The following is a 12,482-nucleotide window of genomic DNA, read 5'->3' as shown; positions in this document are numbered from 1 at the left end:
TGTTTCGTTTGATTTCAGCTCCAACATCACAGCAAATGGAAGAAATACCTTCACGACAGAGGAATTCTGGAAGGAGTATCCAAGCCAACTTTCCCCAAGCTATACAGCGTGATTGAGCGTGACAAATTCTACATCTCTGTCAGCTACTCATGCTGGGTGGGAGCAGTGGGCATGATGTCCCCATGATAGCTTATGATGCCATCCGGGATGCAGGCAGTTCCTGGGACCAGCTCTGCGACAAGCACCATGTTTTTCATGGTGGTGATAATGATTCCAGTGGTGCCATTGCGGCAGCCTCGTGGGGGGCTTTGTATGGCCTCAGCCAGCTTCCCACACCCACAAAGGTGTGGAATATCGGAGCCAGTTGACATTGTTCCACTCGAGCAATCCCGATTCTTGTCCATCTCAAAAGAATCAGATGGAATGAGGGCTGAGGAAGGATCTAGTGCTGCCTTATAAAACCCTGGCTGCCATTCCTCAATCTTTCGTCTAAGTTGGAATATAGCTAGGCTGCACACAAAATATGGCCACTTTACTGTTCATAGATACAAATTCCATTGCAGATCATGCCTATCCACCTTTGCTTCTGTTTTACCTGGGCTAGATTCACCCCTTATCCCATCCATGCTAGCTCGCTTCCAAGTTACAGCATCAACCTTTGATTGATCCACACCCTTCTCCATTCCTAGCCTGATGATTATATATAATGGTCACTCTTGCCTGAATGCTCTCCCAGGGAGACCTGGTCCCATGTCTTTTCCCAGTGCCAGATCCAGCGATTCCTCCTTTCTAGTTTGGCCGAGCACTTACTGATCAAGGAAGTTCTCCAGGACACATTTTGGGAACTCCTCCCACTTCCTATCCTTTACTCCAGGGTTTCCCAAATCTTTCAAGCTGCTGACCTGGTGACCTCTGAAATGCTTCAGGGAACCCCAAGCACTCTCAGAATGTTCTTTGCTGCAATATGGGTGCTACTGGAGAAATGAAATGTGAACAGGAGTTTTCGAGCTAAAACTGTGCATCTCGATAGAACCAGAAAGAGTTACACAGTCACAAAAAGATTTGCAAGAAATATGGCTCCTTCACATTAACCCCAGGTCAAACCACACTCCACTGCCCTTTAACATTAATCCCTGGAGCAGGGCTCAGTCGAGGAGTGGGGAATCTGAAATGTTCAGTTGTTAAAAAATATTCAAATCTCTTTGTCATTTTTGATGGAAGAAGTGATGCTGCAAAATTGATACGCGCACACGCGCACACACACCTCTCTCTCCTAACAGTCACCCTCTTCACTCACATGCACACATCCTCCTCTCTCACACACTCACCCCAATCTCTCATACACATGCTCACCCCAATCTCTCATACACACTCATCTCACTCTCTTGCACACACTCACCCCACTTTCTTGCACACACACTCACCCCTCCCTCTCACACATACTCACCCCTCCCTCTCACACATACTCACCTCTCTCCCACAAACACTCAACCCCCTCTCTCACAAAGTCACCCCCTCTCACACACACGCACCCCTCTCTCTCATACACACTCACCTCTCTCTCTTAAACACACACTGCTCTCCCTCACACAGACTCCCACCCCTTCTTTCACACAATCCTCTCTCTCACACCTCTCTCTCTCACACATACACTTCTCTCACCCACACTCATCCTTTTCTCCCTCTCACCGACTCATCCCACACACACTCACCCCTCTCCCATATACACTCACCCCTCTCTCATACACTATCTCATATTCCCTCTCTCTCACAATCTCACATTCCCTCTGACATTCAATCACAGCTGCCACACATATTCACCACCATATTGGATGGATTACAATATTGACAAATGATTTGACACTCTGACCTCAGCTGAGTTACATTACCTGTCTCATGCAGTGCCAGAGATTATCAGAACATTTACCCTTGAATAAAAAAGATATATATAATGTACAGCACACTCAGAATATTCCTCTGACACAGAAATTACTCAAAAAGGCCAGGCGCAGTTCCAGAGATTTCCATAGAAACACACAAAATCAGATGCAGGAATAGGCTATTCGGCCTGCTTGGATATTCATTATGATCATGGCTGATCATAACATAATAGCTTGATCTCACCTTCCACTCATATCCTTTGATCTACTTCACCTCAAGTGCTATATCTAACTGCTTCTTGAAAACATACAGGGCACAATTTTCCCACCATGCTGCACTGGTTGAGTCGTGTCGTGGGGTGGTAAAACACAGTGGGAAGGAAAATTCTGAATTGGGTCCAGTGTCCCTTGCAGAAACAATATATTGCAGAAATTAAAAGCATTGTGAAGTGTTATAGGGAGGACATTTAGAAGGTGACTGCATTTGCCTCTTGGCAAAGGCTACTTTAATTGCTCAAAGTGCAGCATCAGGTCCATTGCTTTCCAGTTTTCTGTTTACAGACAGCAAGCTCCAATTTGTTGTGAGCTGTTGCCATCTGCTAGTTGAAAATGAGACATATAACAATCAGAAGAACATACGAACATAGGAATTAGGAGCAGCAGTTCGCATATGCAGCCCTTCAAGCCTGCTCCGCCATTCAATCAGATCATGGCTGATCTCTCCCCCATCTCAAATCCACCTTCACTCCTGTTCCCCTAATCCCTCTTTCCCTTTTTTTATTAGAAAGCTATCTATCTCCTTGTTGAAACCATCCGACAATTCATACTCCACTGCATTATGGGGCAGCGAGTTCTACAATTTAATTTTCCTTTGCGAGAAGTAATTCCTCCTCATCTCAGTTTTAAATCTCCCACCTCTCAACCTATATCTTTGACCTCTTGCTCTAGATTACCGCAAAAGATGAAACATTTAGTCTCCATTTACTTTATCAATCCCTTTTAAAATGTTATGTAACCACAATCAGATCACCTCTAATCTTTCTATCCCAGAATCATTACAGAATCAAAGCATCCCTACAGTGCAGAAGTGGCCATTCTGCCCATTGAGTCTGCACTGACTCTCTGGCAGAGTACCTTACCCAGGTCCTCTTCCCTGCACTATCCCTGTAAATACACACATTTACTAAGGCTAACCCCATCAAACCTGCATATCGTGGGACAGTAAGGGCAAATTAGCATGACCAATCCATCCAACCCACACATTTTGGGACACTAAGAGGCAATTTAGCATGGCTAATCCACCTAACCCAGACATCTTTGGAAACTAAGGGACAATTTAGCATGGCTAATCTACCTAACCTGCACATCATTTAACACGAAGGGGCAACTTTCCATGGTCAATCCACCTAACCGATACATCATTGCACACTAAGGGGTAATTTAGCATGGTCAATCCACCTAACCTACAGATCTTTGGAGTGTGGGAGGAAACTGGAGCACCTGGCGCCAGTGAGGAACAGTGCTTAGCACTGCTGCACCACAGTGCCAGGGACCGGAGTTCAAATCCGGCCTTGGGTCACTATCTGTGTAGAGTCTGCACATTCTCCCGTTTCTGCGTGGGTTTACTCTGGGTGCTCCAGTTTCCACCCACAGTCTGAAAGTCGTGCTGATTAGGTGCATTGGCCATGCTAAATTTTCCCTCTGTGTACCTGCAGGTGCCGGATTGTGTGACGATTAGGGGGTTTTCACAGTAATTTCACTGCATTTTTAATGTAAACCTAATCTACTTATGACACTAATAAATAAACTTTTTAAAAAACTTAAAACACAGACACAGGGAGAGAATGCAGACTCCTCACATTCACCCAAGGCTGGAATTGAAACAACATCTCGGGCACTGTGAGGCAGCAGTGCTAACCATTGTGCCACCACACCTGCCAAGTAAATATTCATTCAGAAACATTGAAGTAACAGGAACTTGATATCTACAGATCCAATTGTTCGCATATCCTTATATTAATCAAATTTAAAGTCCCAAAGTTCAAGGGTGTGAAGCATTTCTACAAATGTGCGTTTAGTGTGAAGTTCAGTGATGAGATAGCAGTGAAAAATCCAACATGGTTTGATGGCCAGTTTTTACAATGATCCCTTATGAACCATCCTGTTAATGCATTTCATGAACTAGTTCCAACATTGAACTAAGTCACTATTAAAATGAGAGCAATAAAAAAATCCTTTCAAAACTGTGTTTTCAATGTAAAATTCTGTTTGTTATCCAAAAGAAACCTTGTTTCAATGAAAGCATAGGCCTGTAAATTAATAAATGAATTTTAAGTCAAAAACAATTGTTAAAATAGTACTGGGTTGAAACATACAATTTAAAAAATGAGCAAACCCGGGCAATGGATACTCCTGATGCCTGCTGAAGTCACTAATTGAGGTAGATACAAAATAGCATGAATTTACAAAGACAGAATGTAAACACCTGAAATTCCAAGCTAATTCTGACATAATGTAGATAAAGCATCACTCACAAAGTACACAGAGATACTGCCAGGTCATTAGGCCCAATGTAACAAAGAAAATAATTATTCAGTCTTGCACTGTTCCCAAGGTAAGAGAACAATTTTCAATCCAAGAGTTAAACAGAGCGCCATTGAGTGACTTTACAAAATTTCTCTCTAACCCAGGTGAGAGGTGCAGACATCAATTGCAGAATGTTGTAAAAAAGCCACTATCAGATTTATGTATCCTTTGTGACATTGCCAGAAATAAAATAGCTATTCTTAGCTGGAACGGACAGAGTATAACTTATAGACAGAAGCTATATAAATTGCCCAAGAATTCAGTCAAGGCCACATGTTGCATACTGGTCCAACATAATAAAAAAATCACATTACATAAAACTGAAAATTAAGATGACAATTCCTTTACTACACACTCCAAGAATTACATATGATGCCATAGATCTGATTGAAGCATCCACATTTTATTATTCACATAGTTTCAAAATGAATACCATTCCACAACTCAAATACAACTAGTGAGATTAACCTGTTACTATAACACACATCAAATCCGTATCATAAATTGGACCCCATGGGTTAATGTATTGATAAGGTGTTTAATGAATAGTTTCCAACATGGTGCCTGAGATAAAAATAAAGTTCAGATATAGCATACTCCACACTTACATGCAACAAGAGACAGAGATGGTGAATGAAAACTAAATGGATAAGCAGAGAATCATAGCTGCAAAATGAATCAATCATTCACATTCTTGCCTCAGACAGACACAAGGACAATACCATCAAATACATATTAGAGAAGAAACATACACACCATATTAGAGGCTGACAAATTTAGGATGCAGCCCTTAGTTATAGAAACTACCAAGAACCTGGAAAATAATTGCATTCACAAAAAATCTAAATGAATACAGGAGCTACCCTACAATCAAATATAAGCCAGTCCCAAAATGATGCAATGTATCAGCCACTGAAAGACACAGATAGTGGTACATTCACTCACAATGGCATTCAACACAGGGAATTTAAATGAATCACACACTCAATGTCAGCTAGATCTTGATGAGAACTCAGTTAATTTATACTGACATTTGCTTTGAGAAACTGACTGACATAGAATCGTGTCCACACTCACAGGCTGTCCAAGAAACTCAGAAGCAAGACAATAACCCCACATCATAGACATCACAAAATAAAGTGCAGAGCTATAACGGCAGTTGTATATGCAGTAGATTTCTGGAGAAAAGTCTAATAGACACAGAGCTGAATCCATAGACATATGACACGCCACAGATTGAATGACACAAAATAAAATTAACACAAAAGCTTTGATTGGATTACAAGCAACTACAACTTCAGACTTGGTACAGAATAAAAGCAGAAATAACATAACATAAAATGGTACAGAATAACACCAAAAATAATAGGCCAGAAATGGACAGGTACAGAACAAACCAAAAATAGTAGATCGGAAGAGGACAGAGAGAGAGTAACACATATATCAGAATGTGGCAGGTACAGAGAGATCCCACATTAACATACCAGAACATAAAATGTACAAATAAATGACTTTTCATCCATACCCAAAACTGCCATATATCAAGTAAAATAATGATTTACATAGCTGTAACTGACAGGCACTGAGAGAAATCCAGATTCACAAATTAGAAACTGATGTGCAAGCGCGCAATTTTAAGATAACAGATGAGACACTGACAGGTTAACAATGATGCTACAAGTGGTCCAGATTAAAATCCATATTCACACATTTGAATATGAGATGCAAAAGAAAGCACCAGATTTTCATCAATATGGCAGCCAAATACAAAATTGTAAGCAAAGACACGTAAATACCAAACACATACTGATACAAACACAATTCATATTCCGTAATAAAAACAAAAATCTCCCCAGTACAGATTAGAAACATCAAAATGTGAGAGAACCCGATAATTTGATGGAAAAACATAATCACATACAAGTGAAAGAGTGTGAAGAATTATTCCACTCTCACACACCAGAAACTCACAGATACTGAGCAGAATAGCAATTAGTGAAGCAGAATATGACAAGGACTGGACCATTATAATTTACCTGGGATGGCAGGTCTGTCACTTAAGGAGAGACTAAATTGGTTATGATAATATTTGCTGGAATTTAGAAGAGTGAGGTGGCATCTCAGTGAAACTTATAAATTTCCAACCGTTTTAGACAGTGTTGATACAGAAAGGATGTTCCTGATGGTGGGGGTATCCAGAATTAGGTGTCATAGTGCAAGAATAAGGGGTAAACATTTTAGGACTGAGGTGAGGAGAAATTTCTTCACCCAGAGGCTGTGAATCTGTGGAATTCTCCCCCAGAGGAAGTAACTGAGGACAAAACGCTGTGTGATTTCAAGAAGCAATTAAAAATAGGTTTTGAGGCTAAAGAGATCAAGGGATATGGGGGTGGTGGGAGGTGGGAACAGGATATTGAATTTGATGATCAACCATGATCATAATGAATGGAGGAGCAGGCTTGAAGGGCTGAATGGCTGACTCCTGCTTCAGTTATCTATGTTTCTATGTCTACTTCATCAGAAACAGTTAGAAACAAACAATAAATAACATTTGATTTTGATTTAACATAGAAACATAGAAAAACGACAGCACAAACAGGTCCTTTGGCCCACAAGTTGTGCCGAACACATCCCTGCCTTCTAGACCTACCTATAACCCTCTATCCTATTAAGCTCCATGTACTCATCCAGGAGTCTCTTAAAAGACCCTATTGAGTTCACCTCCACCACCACTGATGGCAGCCGATTCCACTCGCCCACCACCCTCTGTGTGAAAAACTTACCCGTAACATCTCCCCTGTACCTACCCCCCAGCACCTTAAACCTGTGTTCTCTCGTAGCAGACATTTCCACCCTGGGAAAAAGCCTCTGAGAGTCCACTCGATCTATGCCTCTCAACATCTTATACACCTCTATTAGGTCTCCTCTCATCCTTCGTCTCTCCAAGGAGAAAAGACCGAGCTCCCTCAGCCTATCCTCATAAGGCATGCCACTCAATCCAGGCAACATCCTTGTAAATCTCCTCTGCACCCTTTCAATCTTTTCCACATCCTTCCTATAGTGAGGCGACCAGAACTGAGCACAGTACTCCAAGTGGGGTCTGACGAGGGTCTTATATAGCTGCATCATTATCCCCGGACTCCTAAACTCAATCCCTCGATTGATAAAGGCCAGTACACCATACGCTTTCTTAACCACCTCCTCCACCTGCGGGGCCGATTTCAGAGTCCTATGGACCCGGACCCCAAGGTCCTTCTGATCCTCTACAGTACTAAGAGTCTTTCCCTTTATATTGTACTCCTTCATCCCATTTGACCTACCAAAATGGACCACGACGCATTTATCTGGGTTGAAGTCCATCAGCCACTTGTCCGCCCAGTCTTGCATCCTATCTATGTCCCTCTGTAACTTCTGACATCCCTCCAGACTATCCACAACTCCTCCAACCTTCGTGTCATCGGCAAACTTACCAACCCATCCCTCCGCTTCCTCATCCAGGTAATTTATGAAAATGACAAACAGCAAAGATCCCAGAACAGATCCCTGGGGCACACCACTGGTGACACACCTCCATTTAGAAAAAGACCCATCTATACCCACTCTCTGCCTCCTTTGGGCAAGCCAGTTCTGGATCCACCGGGCAGCAGGCCTTTGGATCCCATGCCCTCTCACTTTTTTCTAGAAGCCTTGCATGGGGGACCTTATCGAACGCCTCGCTAAAATCCATACAAACCACATCTACCGCCTTCCCTTCGTCAATGTGTTTAGTCACATTTTCAAAGAACTCCACCAGGCTCGCAAGGCATGATCTACCCTTGACAAAGCCATGCTGAGTATTCTTGAGCATACTAAACCTCTTTAAATGCTCATATATGCTGTCCCTCAGGATCTTCTCCATCAGTTTACCAACCACTGAGGTTAGACCCATTTGATTGATACTTGTCACATGTATTAACATACAGTGAAAAGTATTGTTTCTTGCGCACTATACAGACAAAACATACCGTTCATAGAGAAGGAAACGAGAGAGTGCAGAATGTAGTGTTACAGTCATAGCTAGGGTGTAGAGATAGATCAACTTAATGCAAGGTAAGTCCATTCAAAAGTCTGACAGCAACAGGGAAGAAGCTGTTCTTGAGTCGGTTGGTACGTGACCTCAGACTTTTGTATCTTTTTCCGAAGGAAGAAGGTGGAAGAGAGAATGTCCAGGGTGCGTGGGGTCCTTAATTATGCTGGCTGCTTTGCCGAGGCAGTGGGAAGTGTAGACAGAGTCAATAGATGGGAGGCTGGTTTGCATGATGGATCTCCTTAGATCGTATCTGGCTTTCTTGTACAGGTCAGTGTCGCCTGACTTGAACGCCTCAGGTCTAGACTTCAGCAAGCAGTGGATATCCCTGTTTATCCGTGGTTTCTGGTTGGAATACACGGATTTGCTTCTTTGGCACACAGTCTTCTACAGACTTACTAATAAAGTCAATTACTGAAGTGGCGTACTCGTTCAGGCTGGTTGCAGAGTGTTTAAATGCTGACCAGCCCACTGACACCAAGAAGCCCCATAGGGGATCATCCAATTCCTCAGACCAACATTGCATGACTTTCTTTGATGGATTCTCCTGCTTCAGTTTTTGCTTGTAAGCCGGAAGCAGGAGCACAGCCTTGTGATCTGATTTGCCAAAGTGTGGGTGGGCGATAGAGCATAGGCACGTTTGATATTTGTGTAGCAGTGGTCTAGGATGTTTGGTCTTCTGGTGGAGCAGGAGACATGTTGGTATTAACTTGGTAGTACGCTCTTGAGCTGGGCCTAATTGAAGTCATGAAGTGGAGATGCCGGCGTTGGACTGGGGTAAGCACAGTAAGGAGTCTCACAACACCAGATTAAAGTCCAACAGGTTTATTTGGTAGCACGAGCTTTCGGAGCACTGCCCCTTCATCAGGTGAGTGGGAGTTCTGTTCACAAACAGGGCATATATAGACAAACTCAATTTACAAGATAATGGTTGGAATGCGAGTCTTTTCAGGTAATCAAGTCTTAAAGGTACAGACAATGTGAGTGGAGAGAGGGTTAAGCGCAGGTTAAAGAGATGTGTATTAAGATAACTGTCCTGGCTGTAGACAATACACACCTCTTTAACCTGCACTTAACCCTCTCTCCACTCACATTGTCTGTACCTGTAAAAACTTGATTACCTGAAAAGACTTGCATTCCAACCATTATCTTGTAAATTGAGTTTGTCTATGTATGCCCTGTTTGTGAACATAACTCCCACTCACCTGATGAAGGGGCAGTGCTCCGAAAGCTTGTGCTACCAAATAAACCTGTTGGACTTTAATCTGGTGTTGTGAGACTCCTGACTGAAGTCCCCAGCCACGATGAACAAGGCCTCAGGATGTTTTGTCTCAAGGCTATCCGTAGTGGTGTATATTTTGTCCAGCACGCTCTTCACATCTGCATGGGGTGGGATGTAAACTGCCATCAGGATAACGGAGGTGAACTCCCACACAAGATAATAGGGGTGACATTTTAGCTTCAAGCATTCTAGATCTGGGGAACAGGAAGTTGCCAGTGTTGCTACGTCTAGGACAACGAGGTGTTGATTCGGAAGCAGACCCCACCTCCCCTAGCCTTGCCTGAGGCCATTGTATGGTCCATTCGATTGATTAAGAAGCCTTCTGGTTGTAGGACACTGTCCGGTGAAGCAGGAGTGAACCATGTCTCCGTGAAACAGAGTACACAGCAGTCCCTCAGTACTCACACACATGTGGTTAACAGAATCAGGTTGCCACACTGCCACAATTAACAAAGTTTAGCAGCTATATAGAAAAAGCCCACATCTTCCATGCACTGACATACACAAAGTATAAAAAACACGTCATCTGCAGCAACTCAGCTTTTCGGTACAAAACGCCACTGGACATATGCTCCAAGGTAGAGACTTAGTTAAAAAAAAATCTTCCATGTCAGAAGCTGTAAGTTATGGAATAGTATCAATGGAAATAAGGAAGAATGTCTAGTGCAGAATAAAACCACATCTCTGCATGAGGAACAGATAGATGGCAGAGTTGATTTTCAGTCAGGTTTATGATATTGCCCCGATACATGTGTCAGATGGGAGACTTGGAGTTGCTGCTTATCAAACTTTACAACCCCAAAACATTCACAGCAATTTACACATGACCCACCGTTTCATAGAATCCTTACAGTGCAGAAGCAGACCATTCGGCCCATTGAGCCTGTGCCAACTCTCCAAAAGAGCATCTCATCCAGGCTGCTATCGCCATAACCCCACATATTTACCCACAAATCCCTCCGTAATGTACACATCTTGGGACACTAAGGGGCAATCCACCTGACCTGCACATCTTTGGACTGTGGGAGGAAACTGGAGCATCTGGAAGAAACCAATGCAAACATGGGGAGAATGTGCGACACAGACAGTGACTCGAGGCTGGAATTGAACCCGGGTGCTAACCAGCAGTGCTAACCACTCTGCCACCCAAGTAGCAGTCCAGAATACTTGAGCTGAAACTCAAAAGGTGATTAGCATTGCTGCCTCACAGCACCAGGGACACAGGTTCGATTCCACCCTTGGATCACTGTCTGTGTGGAGTTTGCACGTTCTCCCCTTGTCTCTGTGGGTTTCATCTTGGTACTCTGGTTTCCCCCCACACTCCAAAGATGTGCAGGTTACGTTGCTTGACCATGCTAAATTGCTGTCAAGTGTCAGGGGGATTAGCAGGGTAAATTGTGGTGAGGCAATGGTTTGTATCAACAGGTACAGAGCTTGCAAAATCTTACTAACTGTCCTGGCTTGAGACAATTCACACTTCTTTAACCTGACATTATCCTTCTCTCCACTCGCATTGTCTGTACCTGTAAAGACTTGATTAGAACATAACATAAGAACATAAGAACTAGGAGCAGGAGTAGGCCATCTGGCCCCTCAAGCCTGCTCCACCATTCCATAAGATGATGGCTGATCTTTGTGGACTCAGGTCCACTTACCCGCCCGCTCACCATAACCCTTAATTCCTATACCTGTAAAGACTCGCATTCCAACCATTAGCTTGTAATTTAAGTTTGTGTCTATATATGCCCTGTTTGTGAACCCAACTCTCCATTCACCTGATGAAGGAGCAGTGCTCCAAAAGCTGCTGCTACCAAATAAACCTGTTGGATTTTAACCTGGTGTTGTGAGACTTCTTGCTATTCTGCACAATGAGGTGGTACTACCAGCAGAGACAATGTGCTGGTACCACCAGAGGGAGTCAGGGCGTCAGGAAATTGTGTGAATAAGGAAAAGGAGTGCAGGACGTGACTGCACTGAGAATTTGTGGATGTGAGGAGCAATAACTGTGATTGGCTATCTGAACTAACCAATCAGATAAATCTTTAAAGTCACATCATTCTAAATTCTCCATGTCTTTCTCCTATCCCTCATTTGCATAGTTATCTGGGTTCGGTCTATAAAAGAAGAATTCTGGCAGAAATTTCAGTTATTGTGTGTCTGTTGACTGTATGTACCATGCCTGAAGAAAAGAAACCCCAACTGTCTAAGAAGGGCGCTAAGAAAGCCCAGAAGAAGACGCAAACAAAGACCGGCAAGAAGAGAAGAAAGTCCAGGAAGGAGAGTTACTCTATCTACATCTACAAAGTGATGAAGCAGGTTCACCCCGACACCGGCATCTCGTCCAAGGGTATGAGCATCATGAACTCGTTCGTTAACGACATCTTTGAGCGTATCGCGGGTGAGGCTTCCCGCCTGGCCCATTACAACAAGCGCAGCACCATCAGCTCCCGGGAGATCCAGACCGCAGTGCGTCTGCTGCTGCCCGGGGAACTGGCCAAGCACGCCGTGTCGGAGGGGACAAAGGCAGTGACCAAATACACCAGTTCCAAGTGAAACTACAATGCACTAAAATACTCAACCCCAAAAAACCCAAAGCCTCTTATAAGAGCCACCCACAACTTCTATGAAGTAGCTGAACCCACTTTTAGTAATTATTTGCTGATGTTTT

General features: G+C 43.3%; 1 pseudogene; it reads left to right on the top strand.

Annotated features, from left to right (window-relative positions):
* The first annotated feature begins 11,989 nt into the window (after window positions 1-11,989).
* On the top strand, window positions 11,990-12,416 carry LOC144493906 (histone H2B pseudogene; annotated as a pseudogene).
* The last annotated feature ends 66 nt before the right edge of the window (window positions 12,417-12,482 follow it).

Source organism: Mustelus asterias, chromosome 5, assembly GCF_964213995.1.
Source record: "Mustelus asterias chromosome 5, sMusAst1.hap1.1, whole genome shotgun sequence".
In the NCBI taxonomy this organism is placed as follows: domain Eukaryota; kingdom Metazoa; phylum Chordata; class Chondrichthyes; order Carcharhiniformes; family Triakidae; genus Mustelus; species Mustelus asterias.
This window is presented reverse-complemented; position numbering and strand designations above follow the sequence as displayed.